This window comes from Gavialis gangeticus, unplaced genomic scaffold (genome assembly GCF_001723915.1).
Source record: "Gavialis gangeticus isolate Ggan-Ray unplaced genomic scaffold, GavGan_comp1, whole genome shotgun sequence".
Lineage (NCBI taxonomy): Eukaryota > Metazoa > Chordata > Crocodylia > Gavialidae > Gavialis > Gavialis gangeticus.
Genome location: NW_017729025.1, coordinates 75,231,435 through 75,247,378, shown reverse-complemented (window position 1 = coordinate 75,247,378; position 15,944 = coordinate 75,231,435).

Genomic DNA, 15,944 nt, shown 5'->3' with positions numbered 1-15,944 from the left:
AAACAAAAAATATAAAATGCACACATTCAAAAGCTTGTCTAAATCTCAGCTGGACAGTTGGTTCAATGAAAAACATCGCTCACAAAAATCCTAGCCTCTTGCCTATTTCCTCAACCATCATAGCTATAACATCACTCCTATCTCTACTAATGCAATCCCTTGTATAGCCACAGATTCTTCACAGGTTAAGATGGGATGAACTAAAGATTTGTTGTCAAAGATGCATGTACTTGTACTGTTTTTTAAATACAATTTTTTGTCAAGTGATCAGGCACATAGCCCACTCTCCTCCACCCACTCCAAACAGTCACACCACCATAGCCAGGTGAAAGTCCCACCTGGGTCTGTCATAATGAGTAACAATATTTTGACAGATGACCTATCTGATCCCTTTCTTCCTATTGGCCAGTAAGAAAATGGATGTGGTTCAGGAGTTGTACACTCCACAGAAAAGCCATTTTGAAAAGTTCATAACAAAAGCAGACTATGTCTAAACATGTTTTCTCCAATTATGAATTATTGTCTCCAGAACAGTTATTTTGAAATTAATTGCAACAACTAATGGACTGCAGTGTCAAAGCAGAATAGGACTAGGTGGTTTATATTAAATTTAGAAGAAGCAGGTTTACTATTTTTGTGTCACCCTGAAGTAGAACCAAATAGGAAGATTAGCTCACCAGTTCAGCTTGTGGCGTGGAGTCATAGGTTTGAATTCAAGCAATGTTATGGCCATATACAGGATTCATCTATTGAGAGAATTGTACCTCTCCCCTAAGAATGACAACCATACAAGAGTTCATTCAATCTCTCCCAGAGGAAACACACCCACTCCAGGAAAAAGATCTTCCAGGTGTCAGCCTGGAAGATCTCCTTCAGAATAGAAATTGTCTCCCAAGGGTGAATGTTTGTATGCTCTCCTCCCAGTCTCAGGAGCACCAACTGCTCACCGCCTTTTCCTCAAACTGTCAACTTCTCAGTTTGAAGAATGGACTGGGGTCTGCTCTCCTCCCCTCCCCTGCCAGACCAGTCTCTGCTGTCTGACTTCTCCCCCAAACTGGGGATTGCCAGCTGGGTGGCGGAGGCTGCAATGGCAGGCGCAGAAACCAGGTTTGGGAGGCTTTCCCAAAGCTCAGTTCCAGCCCTGCTGCCTTTTAAATCATGGCCCCCCGCTGGTATCAAGAACAGGCAGGGGCTGTGTCCCCCTGGCACTGGGAGGAGTGGAGCAGCCTCTGTTCCCTACTTTCCCAGACCAGGATCACTCTGGTCTGGGGAAGGTGCAGAGGAGGCAGCTGCAGGATGAATGCCTGTACTGCTCCTTCTCCTGGAAAGATTTCTAGCGGTGGAAACTTCCCATCAGTTAACTGCTGTTCAAGTCCTGCATCATCTTATATGATAAGCAGGGATTCTGTTTTTTTCTGATAAAAAAATCTCCAATTTTCAGCTTTAAAAAAGGAACCCAAAATTCACATTTTCTGTGATTAAAATGAAACATCACTAGTACACACACACAAATATAAATATATATATTTATTTATTTATTTACATTTTTGGGAAAGCCTCCCACTAATATATATATATACCAAGAGAAGTGGTGCTGGCTCCTACCCTGGGGGTCTTTAAAAGGAGGCTGGATGAACACCTTGCTGGAGTCGTTTGACCCCGGTACTGTTTCCTGCCATGGCAGGGGGTAGGACTTGATGATCTGCAGAGGTCCCTTCTGACCCTACCAACTATGAAACATATATATACATGTGGAGTTTCATTTTAATCATGCAAAAATGTGGATTTGGGGATATTATTTTAAATCTGAAAATTGGGGATTTTTTTCTCAGAGAAAATCAGGATCCCTGGTGGTAAGCCACTGTTTCAGGAAAAAGACTGAGAACAAGTGAATAAATGTATCTGACAGTGTCCCTAATCCAGTGGAACTTTGTAGGGAAATGTACACACACCCCCTTTATAGACAACCAGGAATGGAGAAGTAACTTTCAAGGCCATTTTGGCCAAAAGTAGAGACCAGGAGAAAGAAAAAAAGGAGAATAATCATCTTGCTTTTGTAAAGGAGAGAAAGCTTCATTTCCACAGCCTCTCTTGTTGTGCTCATGGCAAGACAAAAGCATCTTTGAGTTTACTGGCTAAAGGCCTTGATCTTTCAGTAATTTTATGAAAGAAAAAATTGTTATAGATTGCTGGTATGATATCAGGGTAAAGCAAGTCATGTATAAGCCTAACAAGAACAGCAATAGAGCTTCTTGGAAAAAAATCCAGCAAACATTGTTTTGGTGGAATTGGTCAAGATGATAAAATCAGAATATTTTTTCAAGATGGCCCACTTTTAAAGCTCCAGCAGTCCCAAAAGAAGCTCTTCCCCCTGCCCCCTGCCCCCAGCCCTTCCAAGAAGGTTTTGAAATCCACTCCAGAGCTGCCTTGTGTCTGATGGCCCACTTAACTCTCTGTTAGCTTCCTGGTAGTTGCTTGAGGTACTAAGGTCTTCAGGGTGCATGGGGCAGCCAGCCGTATAGATTTCTGCATAGTCAAGGACTTCAAGCCTGCTAGTATCTGCAACTCAGGAAAATCTAGCTACATAAACTGTCCCCAAGTCAAGGTCCTAGGTCGTCTAATGCATGCAGTTCTGAAGCTAGCAATGTTCCGTCCCCCAACACTAAGCTCCATTCTATTTTACGGAGAATTTTGAAATTTTGGTTTTGATTTCTAATCAGGGCAAAACTATGCATCAGTTTCCTCTGTGAAACAGGATTACCTTTCTCTGCACAGCTCCACTCAGCAGATGCTCAACTTATGTCAGGGCACAAGCCTGCGTGCGCTCACTCATTCAGCGTTTCTAGTGGCATTTAGGTGAAAAGACTCAGATGCAACACCTTAAGCTTTGTGGATTTGTGTCAAGGCACTGACTTTTGTAAGGATTATTGGCTCAGCTGCTCCAGTAGCCTGAGCTGATGTCAAGGCAGAGAACCCAGGTCATTGACCCAGTACCTCTGTTTTGGTGGTCTGGAATCAAAGGAAAATATGCTATGAAGTCATTAGTTCAGTACCTCCATTTTGTTGGTCTGATGTGAAGTGGTAGACTGCTGTGAGGCCACTGGGTCAGCACCATTAACATGCAAAGAGGTTTCTGTAAGGTCTTTGGCCCAGCAGCTCTAATATAACACCCCTACAGCCCAACAGCCTGTCAAGTCTTAGACCCCTTTTGAAGTCACAAGCTCAGAAACTTTTGCATGCCAGGGCAATGTAAAGGCACAGGCCTTTTAGGATTACAGGCTTAGGATCTCGGCCTGGACTCATGCCAAAGTTTCTGCAAGATCCTGCTGGACCAAAGCCAAGGAATAGGCCTTTGTGAAGTTATTGGCACATCTCCTCAAGTTTTCTGGGCTTATGTCAAGGTACTGAAAGGGCCATTCTGTTTCCCTTTGATTCTGAGTGGGAGGGGACATGGCAGGTTGTCCTCTTTTATTCCAACAAGGGAGAGCAGGATTTCTCTTTTTTTTGCCTGGTGAGGGTGGGAAGGAAAGAGTGGGAAGGGGAGGAACTAGCTTGGAGACAGATCCTGTAGTAGAAAGGAGGCCAATACTAGGTTTCTATATGTCACTGGATAATTCTTCCAACGCAAGGTGCTGCTTATGTCCCACTCACTCATTCAGGGAGCAGGAAACCTATAAACTTCCCAAGTAGGTAACAACTTCTCCTGCTGCTTTGACTGTATTCTCATTTCACAAGCAAAAAGAAAAGTGAGATTGTAAAGGCTTCCAAGCCCAAGAAGAAGAGCCTAGGCCCTATGAATACATAAGCCCCACTGAAAGGTATCTTCATGAGATGAACTTACTGATCTGTCTTGAGCTCCTTCCCACCAATTTGAATCAGGTACTTAGGTATTGCCAGATACCATATAAGGTTTATTACATCAGGAGAAGGAAGCCCTCTGTTGCTGTCCTAGCAGGGGAGGATGCAGACAATACTCTTCAGTTTGTGGAATGTAAACGTGGAGGAAATGATAAAGGAAATGCATGTTCAAAAACAGATTCTTAAATTCTCCACTTTTCATTAAAGAAGGGAATATGTGTGAGACCAGTCTGAGAATTCCCCACTCATTTGCTACTTAAGAAAGTATGGAAATCCTCCCCAATGATGCCATCTCACAGCCATGTGGTTATGGCTCCATCTTATTTTTATGCATTCTTGGAACAATGTGATACTTTTTTACACAGTGCAATAAATCTCAGATCTCCAGCTGGTGTAAGAAGAGGGACTTGGATTTCCACAAGTCTACTTAGGCCATAAAGAGACATTTCATTTGAGATGGTCATGACTGATCCAATTTAAAACCTAGGGGCAAAAGAGGAGCAACACAGCCCTTTACACACCCAGCCCTTCCAAGATAGAATCATAGAATCATAGGGCTGGAAGGGACCCCAAAGGATCATCAGGTCCAGCCCCCTGCATGAGCAGGAAAGTCATCTGGGGTCAGACGACCTCAGCCAGGTGACTGTCCAGTCTTCTCTTAAATACCTCTAGGGTAGATGATTGCACCACCTCTTGGGGGAGCTTGTTCCATAGTCTGGACACCCTAGTTGTAAAGAAATGTTTCCTAATGTTCAGCCTGAAACGATCTTCCAGGAGTTTGTGGCCATTGTTTCTAGTTCTCCCCCAGGGTGCCCAGGTGAACAGCTGTTCACCAAGCCCCTGCTGTATGCCTCTGATATACCAGTAAGCTGCAATCAGGTCCCCTCTCAGCCTTCTTTCTTTTAGGCTGAAGAGTCCAAGATCCCTCAGCCTCTCCTCATATGGCTTGCCATGCAAGTCCCTGATCATACAGGTGACTCTTCTCAAGACCCTCGCAAGCTTTAGCACATCCTTGTTGAAGTGCAGCACCCAGAACAGGATGCAATATTCCAGCTGTGGCCGCACCAATGTTGGGTGAAGTGGGAGAATTACTTCTTTGGATTTACTGGAGATGCATTGATTGATGCATGTCAGAGTTTTACTGGACGTAGCAGCTACTGCATTGCACTGCCCACTCATATTCATGCTGGAGTCTATTGTTGCCCCTAGATCCCTTTCATTTGTAGTGCTGGTCAGGTTAGAGAAGCCCAGCTCAGCCTGTAGGTGTGCTGGGGGTTCTTCCTTCCCAGATGCGGCACTTTGCATTTTTCTACATTGAACCTCATCTGGTTCAGATCTGCCCAACATGCCAGCCAGTCTAGGTCTGCTTGTATTTGCAGCTTATCTGCGGGTTTGACCACACAGCCCCATATCTTGGTGTCGTCCATGAACTTGGCCAATGGGTTTTTCACTCCCTCATCGAAGTCATTGATAAAGATGTTGAAAAGTACTGGACTAAGCACTGACTCTATTGGCCACTTCTCAGCAGGAAAACACAGATCTGTTCATTAGGACGTTAATGAACTCATTGATGACTCATTGATGAAGGTATTGAACAGCACTGGGCCAAGTACCAACCCCTGGGGTATGCCACTGCCCATATCTTACCAGGACAACACCAATCCATTCATTTGGACTCCTGTGTCCTACCCCAGAGCCAGTTTTGTACCCACTTAACGGTCCCACAGTTGAACCCAATATTGTCAAGTGTTTTGATCAGTACCCCATGGGAGACGAGGTCAAAGGCCTTCTGGAAGTCAAGGTATATGATGTCAACTGCTTTTCTCTCACCCAGGTGACGAGTCACCTGATCATAGAAAGAAATGAAGTTGGTTAGACAAGACCTGCCCACAATGAAGCCATGCTGGCTGTCATTCAGTATCATGCCTTCTACAGGTTTGTCACATATAGCCTCTTTGATGAATGTTTCTAGGATTTTCCCTGGAATAGAAGTTAAACTAAGCTAATTAGCCTGTAAAGATACATTACATTACCCCTCTTCTGCCAGAAGGTACCTAGGAAGAGCAAACAGCCTAACAGGCTTTTGCCTAGAATGACTGGAAAATACCTTAATGAGCCAGGAATAACTTAAAGACACAGCATTGTCCCAGGAAAAAAGTGGTAGCATGGTTTACAGGCACTTAAAACAGGACAATGGAGTGGTAAAGGTAAGTGTGTTCCATTTACAGGCCATTGAGACCCAGTGGGGCAGTGGAGGCAGGGCTCCACTCTTTTTTTAATCTTGGCACCAGGAGGTGACATAATGCACATCACCTAGCACCACATTACCTCCTGCCACCTTTACCCCCGGGTAGAATGGACTGACACACTGTCTGTTTTGTCCTGGATCCCAGGACCAGGGCGGATCCAGGAGGTGTGGATGGTGCAGTTACTCCTCCCCTCCTCCCTCCCCCCCTCCCCCGCCACTTTGATTCCTGGTCAAGCCAAAGTTTAAAACCAACTACTTGGCATTGGCAGTAACACTTCTATTCAGGCAGCAGTGAGGGAGTCACCTGGCTCATTATCATCTACCTGATGCTTGCTAAACTCTTCATTTTATAGGTGTTAGTAACCTTATCTCTTTTGAATGGCTTTGATGTTCCACTAACTAAACTATCCTTTCTTTTGCAGTTTTACTATCTGTTCATACGAATGCCTCTTAATCTAGCTCCTATTTCACAACCCATCATACTGTTTTTAACTCTTTAATATAAAAATATTAATTCAGGTGTGGAAACAGTAACTGAGGCAAACATCAACTCAGAGGTGGAAATGACTTACAGTCAAGGCTAGATTTTGTTTTATGAATCTGAAAGTGATTTACATTCAATTTTAATGACAACAGGACTTAAAAATCACCTTTTGATTATGTTTGCCTTGTTTGTTGTGTTTTTATACATAATATATGCTAGAGCAAATTAATGCACCTTGCAATAATTGTATTTGTTTTTGCTTTAATCTTAAACTGAATAATTTAGCCCTAGGCCTTTAGCATATTAGTAAATCATCTAGTTTCTTTTTATCTGGAGAAATATATGTGTTGTGTTATAGATAATGGTGCACAATACCATTGGTACTCTCCTTTTCAAAATCCTAAATCCACCTATACCTAGGACAAAAAGATTTTTCCGCCTCAAAAGAACTACTATGTCTGTTTACACCCTTAGACTGGGAACAGAGAGTTTATTTGCATGTGTTCATCCCCACTCTATGCTACATTTCTAAAGTGCCATCTCTCTGTGTATTCTCCTTAGCACTGGGCAATAGTCACTAAGACAAAGCACAGCCAGTTTGACAGTTTGCATGTCCATTGAGAACTAGCATGCCTTCTACAGCTGCATTAATTAGTATCAAAATTTGGTCCACTATTCTGACCTGTGCTGAAATGTACCATATTTTTCCTAACAATCATTGCAGGCTTAAGACAGCCAATTTCTAAATACAGACTCTGAGAAAATCACACACCAGGTGTCTGTGTAAGATATACATGAGTATCCTTCTCAGAGACACAGTGAGAAACAAAGCCCTGAAATACATCTGTACTATATTTTGTTTCATTTAGATTCCCCTCTTATGTCAAATTAACTCAGGTCATAACTACAAAGTAACATTGTGTTTCTTCAGAAGAACATTAAATTGGGGCATTACAAATTGTATATGTGCTGCAAGACTAACAGGTACATTTTAAAAAGAACACTTTATAGTGAATTTCAGCTGAAGAAACAATGCCAAAGCTCACTCTCCTGACAGCATTGAATCCTGCTTGAAGCTGTACTGAAGAATCACAGTAAGAAGAATCACAATACCTTTAACAAATATTTAAAGAATCCTGAAATAGTAGTAAATCCGTGAGTATGATCACAATTGTAACTAGGGATAACGTTGTCAAAATGCCTAAATGCCAGTTTCAAAAGTGACTTAGGCACCTAGGAACATAAGCCTCGTTGAAAGTCAGACATAAGAATATAAGTCCCACTGACCTTCAGAGAGGCTTACAGTCCTATGTGCCTCTAAGGCCAGGTTTCTGAAATACTTAGGCACCTCACTCCTGGGATTTAGGTACCTAAACCTTAAAAAACCTGGCCTTAAGTCACTTGTGAAATTGGCTCCTAAGTCATTTAGATGCTTTTAAAAATATGTATTCCTAATATTGATCATTACTGGCACAACTGCACTTTCAGTTTAAAAGCCTGTAGCATGTTTACTACATTTCAGTTGAAAGGAACTAACATTTTTACTGTAGATGAATTTATTACAATATAGTTCTTAACTAAATAGGATGCTTGATTTATTTTGTTTAAAATTAGATTGAAAAGGACAACAGCTTAACCATATTTAGAAAAATATAGTGCAGCATTAACAAAGAAAACTGCTAGAGCTGATACTTTATCAGCATGACATAGTACTGCTAATTTGAATGTGAAACTTTCAGGAAATAAATAACCTCATTTGAAAAAATGTTATGCATTCATATAATATCTACCATTTGTTTTAACTGTTCATTGCATAGTAGAATATTTAATAGTTCTACCTGTGTTTACTGGAACCATCAAAGTTAGTTTCATTTGTCTGAACGTAAAGGGAAAAAAGCTGTCTCATTTTTGATTTTGTAGTACCACAGCCAACCTTATCATATTTAAAATGCTACTTTTATGAATTGTAAACCATATTTCCTAATAATTACTATAGATAGAAACATAATTTAATGTATTTTAGAGTTAGTACATTTTGTTCTACTGTAAACCATATTTCCTGATAATTACTATAGATAGACAAATAATTTAGTATATTTTTATAGGGTTAGTACATTTTTATAGTATGGTAAACCATATTTCCTTATAATTACTAGAGAGAGAAAAATAATTTATATTTTTATAGGGTTAGTACATTTTTATTACTGTACAATTTCTGCAGATTAAGTACTTTGTACTTTTTCTTTTTAAGGCAGTCACATTTCCTCTGTAACCACTTTTTATTATTTATATAATTTACAGATGATAGCTTCTTAAACTTGTTTTCCCTATTTTGCATTTCATAGTTTCTATATAAATGTATGTGCTGCTAATTTTGAAAGAAGAACAAAGCCTCTGTGAGACACTGTAGAAGTTAATGACATTGTTAAAATCATGACAGATTGCTTTAATGGTAGATATGCACTTAATTGGAGGAAGTATAACAAAATGTGCTATTTCATGCTACTAAAAAGAGTCAGTCAGGAGCCATCACCCATTTACAGTCTTGTCTTAACCCAAATCACAATGCATGTACACTGTGATAACTGATAGACATTGCTAGGCATGTATTCACCTACTGTACATTCATTCCGACAACCCATTAAATAGTGTTTGTTAACCTTTAATTCAGATGTCTGCAATAAGATAATATAATGTAAAACACAAGTCAATGGAGGGTCGTAAAGCTGTTTCTGTTACAATTTTTATTAGCCTGTTTTTCAGTGCTGAATGCAGCTACACCCTGAAGCAAGTCGTGTATAAAAGTACGATGTCAATATATTATGATACAAACTCAACCTATAAAATCAATGACAAGTATTATGTCTGTTGCTATCACCTACTAAAATATAAATACTGTTTTTAATGGATGCAACTGTGTTAGGCTCAACATTGTTGTACCATTAAACTTAACCCTTAGGCATGGAACACACTTGTATGGCTCCTGGACATGTGTTAAGCATTGTAGGATGTCACAAAAATCAAGAAAGCATAATTGACAACAGATATGTAAATGTTAAACTGCTGTTACAGTATAATTGGATTAAACTATGTCTAAAATTAAATTAAAATAATTCCACCTGATGGTATGATTTTGAATTTTCTCCCACCTCTCTTGTCTAAGCCATTAATATTTTTACTAATGGTGGCTGATAAAATAGAGAATATACTTACAAAATGCATAGATGACACCAATCTGGGAAGAGCTGCAAAGGAGAAAATCAGAATTCAAAGAGAACTTGACAAATTGCAAAAAGAGGTCTGAAATCAAGACAAAATTCAATAAGGATTACTACATTTACACAGGAAAAAATATATGAACAGTTAGAAAATGGACGCGATCTAACCAGGCAATAGTAGTGCAAAAAAGATCTGAAGCCTATAGTGGACCACAAACTGAATGTCATTCAGCAAGTGGCTGCAGTTTCCAAAAAGGCAAATGTCATTCTAAGATGTATTAACAGGAGTGTTGCCTGTATGACATGTGAGGTACTTATATGTTTCTCCTAAGTACTTGTGCAGTGATTCTTAACCAGGGTGCTGCAGAACCCTGGGGTGCCTTTTTATCCATTCAGGGGTGCCGTTGAATGTCACGTGATGTTAGCACTGTTAAGTGTATGAACATAATTCACAAGGTAAACTCAGAGATTTCACATAGGAATCCAGGGTGTTAAAAGCATTCTGACCTCTTGTGGTCTTTCTGAATTCTTTATGGCAGAAGTATTTCTCTAGCATTTTTCTTAGGTCAAAAATCAAGAGAAAACTAAGAGCTGACATTTCCAGAAGGGTGCCTTGAGCCTAGGGAGGGGTGCCTTGAGTCAAAAAAGGGTAAGAACCACTACTGTAGTGAGACCTAAGCTGGAGTAGTGTATTCAATTTTGGACAGGGCTCTTAAGAAAGATGTGGACAAACTGGAGAGGGCAGCATGATAACAAATATGTAAAAGGCTGGTAGGATGGTAATCAAGTGTACAGCTCACCAAAGAAGTAATTAACTTAATTGGCAGGTATGGAGCTTCAGGTTAGATAATGTGAAAAGCTATCTAACTGTAAGGATAGTTCAGGACCAGAACAAATTACATAGGAAGGGCAGGAATTACAGACTTGGGGAAGGGAGCCAACTCAGAGAGAAATTACAGAGCTGAGGTCCCTTAAAGCTCTGCATTGCTATGATGCTGTGAAAGTGTATGCCAAATGTTACTATCTAAAAACGGTAAACAATTTGCAGAGCAACACAGAATCAGACCTTGGGAAACTGGGCTGGCTGATTTCTCTTCTGTTAAACAACACCGACTGCAAATGAATCAAATGAGTTACAAAAACAACAATAATCAACAAGAAAATATGTTAAATGATATGTCAGCTTTGATTGTGAAAAAGAAACTTCCTTTAGGATCTAAGGCTATTACCCTGCTGTTCCTTTCTGATTTGTCACGATACTGTGTATAACACATTGTACAGTAGTTTTGTGGATGGAACAAACTGTCATTTTTCATGATGATTTTAGTATTGGCTCTGCACTCACAGATGTCACCGCCATTGAGGGCTCCAGTGTTTTATTTTCATTTTCACATTCAGTTGACAGCAGGGTTGTTTGTAATATGCTCTATTTTAGATGTTGTGGAAAGTCCATATCATTATCTCATGGTATGAAAATGCCAATAACATAATAACTGATATATAAAGCTATTCATTAGGAATGTGATGCAATGGAACAGGCACAGTTATTTACACCTAAGAGAGGGGAGTCCATGGGATCCACACTGTAACCAGGATAACACCATACCTGTCTCAACACCCAGGAGAAATAGCATGTGGTAATAAGTTTAGAAATTATAATGTAAATCACTAAAAAATATATAGATGAAAGGCAAATAGATTCCCTACATCAGAAACAATTGAATATTAAGAGTCAGAGAAGAGAGTCTGATAGGAAGGATGTGGAAAAGCAACGTCTCTGACTCCACCTCTCCCTACAAATCAAATTACTGAATAGGTCTGCTGGATAGTGTTGAAAGATGTTTGCTTGATATGCTCAGAAACTGTTTCAGAGACTGGTTATTTTATTCTTATGACAAAAATACCTTCATGCTGATTTGGGTCACAAGATAGCAAAGCTTTTATTTGCATGTGAGAATAATTCTGCCTCCTGCCCCCGCAAAAAAAAAATCAGATAATGAGGTTTTCTTCATAAAATAGCAACTGCACCTTAACACCAGCTTTTCAGGGATTACTTCTATCAGAGCCAAAATGATCATGTATTAGATACCTTAGGTTAATCTGTGTACCGCATCTTCAGTGCTAGTAGCCAAATCAAAGTATATCACTGCTGAAGGTAAGGACAGAAAAAAAAGAGAAGAGCATAGGGAGGGGAGGGATACTTCATGAATTGTAATAGACTTGTCACAGTTCATTGCTACTATGTCACTGGTTATCAAGCATCAGAACTGCTACCATTACTCCCCCAGCTCTTTACATGTCATCAAGCAAGAGGTGAACAACCAGGAATAAGGAAAGACAAAGTGATGCTGTTATCCTTATGCAGGAGGTTTCAATGAGAAAGTCATCAGAGATTTCTAGACACAGCTTAAGTATTACCAAAATCATCAACCAGACTGAAAAGGAGCAGAATTACTTGCTCTTGATCTGCACCCACATTCCCATTACTGAAGATACTGTCATCTGAAGGTGAAGAGTCATGTCATTTTCCAGAAGAGAACATGTTGCCACCATTGCTTTGGATCAACTGCTTGTTGATCAAAGCAAACCCTGCTCTCAGAAAAGCAGTAGGAAAAATATCAAGCCTAATATGTGAACAAAACATTAAATAGCTACATTTATTTTTCTAATATTTTTCTCAGGTGGCTCAGAGGTTGTGATTTCAGTAGTGATAATTATAGTTACCCTGTCTGTAACTGCTACTACTACCACCACAAAACACAAACTCTTAGACCAGGACATGACAAGAAATAACTGCACTCCAGGTATCTCGTTACTCAAAATTTTAAGTACTTTATTGAACAGACTCCTTGCGGAGTCTCAGATGCTGCTTGTTGTTGGAAAGGAGAGAAACAAGAATGTATACAGCAATATAGGTTTACTGCAATTCATTGTTTCCTCAAAATCAGATTTCAGTTGATGACCCTGTAAGATGCAGAACACCAAGATTTCACCTACTTCTTGAAAAAATCCTGTTAACTCTTTCCTGAGTCTAAAACTATAATCTGAAAGAGCTCATACAGGCAATATCAATAAGATGTCAATCTTCATACTGTGGTGTCCGCTGAGCCAAGAGGAAGGCCTATACCACAGGACATGTCACACCTGATATGCTGGTCATGTCCTGTAGCAGGTGTGAAAAGGGAGCAGAGGCACTTGGTCCCCAAAGGTACATGAAGAAAGGAGGCCCTGTGCTCAGACCAGCGTAAGTACAGTATCTGCACCTGGAAGCTCTGAAAGCACACAGTGGGTGTATTTACACATGCAATTAAGACAAAGAAATAAACTCTGGTGCAGTTCACACCAAAGTTTATTTCTCCTGGGCACAGTATTTATGTGTGCGCCCAGAACTGCAGCACATTGGGTCGAGGCAGAGCAGCCCCAGGCTGGCAGGGGTCCTGGGGGTCAGCAGCAGGCTCCGAGGGGTGGTGTCAGGGCTGGCTGGCATGAGGTGCTACAGTGTGGGGCTAGCCAGCAGGCAGCTCCTGCACTGTAGCACCCTTGCACCCCATTGAGCCCTGGTAACTGTCTACATATGCATTGCGGCAGAATAAATTACACCACCATAGGATAGTATTTGTTCTGAATAGTACTACCTACAGGGGAGTTGATTAATTTACTGCACCCTAATATGGGCACCAGTGTAGACTGTGGTGTTTATGGTGAAGCTAATTAGTTGACTCCATAGTATAGTGTACATGTACAGTATGGATGTGGATTTGCACCATTTCCATTGCATTCCTGTTGAGCAGGTAGCCAAATGTATTCTTCATCAGAGGGCTGCCGGATTGAAAGTTACAATGTAAAATGGTGCCTGTACATGTGATGGGGTTTAGTCCTTACGGTTGCATTCTATGTCCCCTAAATTGAAATAGTGGGTTTTTAATTTAAACCTACCATTTCAATTTAGGGGTTTCTATCACTGTTACAGCAAGGGGCTCAATCCCTTTTTATTTTTTTTTGGTGGAGCCTGTCCATGGCCATGGGGCAAGCTGCTAGTGTGCTGAGCAGCCCCTGAGCTGTGTGTATGGGGGGGCGGTCCTTCCCTCTGTGGTGGCAGCACGCCTGGGGGATGCCCAGGCAGCCAAGCCTGATCCAACTCTCTCCCGACCCCGAGCTGGGGCAGCACCCGGTTCACTAGCAGCCCTCTGGGGTGCCCCTGGGGAGTGCTGCTGCTGTGGAGGAAAGGACTAAGGCAAGCTGACCAATAGCTGCAATGCATCACTGCAAACTAAACTACATCAGACTGTAGTTTAGTGTGCAACAATGTAAACTCATTTAAAACCCCCAAACTCCTGCATGTGTACAGTGTGATACCAGTATACCACACAAAGTGACATTCTCATCACATGTACATGGTAATGGTGTCATGTGTATAAATTCCTGAAGTGATAAGCAGTTACAGTAGTTGGAAGGCTGAGGACAAATAGATGGTCTACATTTTGGGATATCATGAAAGCAGACATAACATTGTTTCTCTTTTCCCCCATAGTTATATTCCTACAAGCCCAATTCCAGGTTTGCAGTATCCTGTGTCAGGATTCCAAAGAAAGAAAATGCCCCCTCCAGTTTTGTTAGCATTCCTTCAATTATTACAATCAATTGCAACCATAAGAGGAATGATTCTCCACTAGTCCCACTGATGGTTTCAGATTCTGAGGGCAGCTCAGGGAAAAATTGATACATATACAATCCAGATACCAGGAGAAGTCAGGTAAGCTCTGAAAAAGCAAACATATTTGGGGGCCTCAGATAAAGCAGAAGGGAACCTCAACATCTTTTGATGTTGGCCCATCACTGATAATTACGAATGTGAGATTAGGTACCATCATTTATTCTTCTAAATAATGTCATCTCTTCCAATTAAGATCAACTACTCGCACCTCTTCAATTGCTTTATTAGCATTGTTGTCAAGTTCTGCAGAAGCTTTAATTAACCAGTCATCATAATTATAGCTAGTTTTCCAACTGATCGAGGTAAATAATTTATGTAAAGATTTTAAGATTTTTTTTACCTATTGAAACACTGTATTTAATATAAACTTTTAAAGTATGTAGATACAAAGAATAGACAATCAACCCTTGAAACAACGGAGATGATATGAAAATGAACATTAAAACTGAACTAACTAAAATTTTTCAGGATTGAGCAGTTAGCAAGATAATTAAACTTTTCAGAGTGACAAGCAAAATTAACAATTGAAAAAGCTGTGATTTATTTGAGGGGCATTAAGCAGACTGTGGGAGGCACTCAGTCCAGAAATAAGTTTTAACTATGCTTTATAAAATTAATTTTTCTTTTCTGATGAATGATCTTGGTAATCCTGGTTTGTACAAAGGTATTCTGGAATGATGTACTGTGAAATACAAGATATTATAGACAGCAAGACTGTGCGAAGCAGCTAGTATTCACTTCGGATTCAGATTCAGCCAATTTGGGGGACAGTTAATCAACTGGGTGATTTGAATCACCGTTCCAATTCAATTTGGCCGAATCTGATTTGGAGATTTAGCTGCTGCTGAATCTCCGAAACTCTGAATCAGCTAGGCCAGGCCCATCCCCCGCCCTTCTCCCAGCCCGGCAATAGCTGCCCCAGCTCCAAGCACTTGAAAGAAAAAAGCCCCGGCTCAGCGGGTACATGAGCCCCACAGCTCCCCCCCTCACTCTCCCAGCCCCTCCACAGGTGCCCTGCCTGGGCCAGCTCCAGCCCTTTAAGACAAAACACCCCCCAAAAAAACCCCTGCACTCACCGCTCCTGCTGGTGTGGGGCGATCCCTGTTTCCTCCTACTGCCCCGCACCACAAGGAGGGCTGTGCAAGAGCCCCAGAAGCCCCAAGGCCACTGCAGAAGGGGAGAGTCCTGGGGCTTTTCTCGGCTTTTTTTTTTCTTAAAGGGTCGGAGTTGGCCCCAGTGAGGCACCTGTGGAGGGCCTGGGGAAGTGGGGAGGGGTTGGGGGGCTTGTGGCAGAGCCCCCCATGCAGCATGGGGCAGTGGGGATCATCACCCCCCCATACACCTGGCAGCACCCAGTAAGCACCAGGGCTTTTTTTTAAAGTACTGGGAGCTGGGGTGGGCAGGGCAGCCATGGGGGGCGGG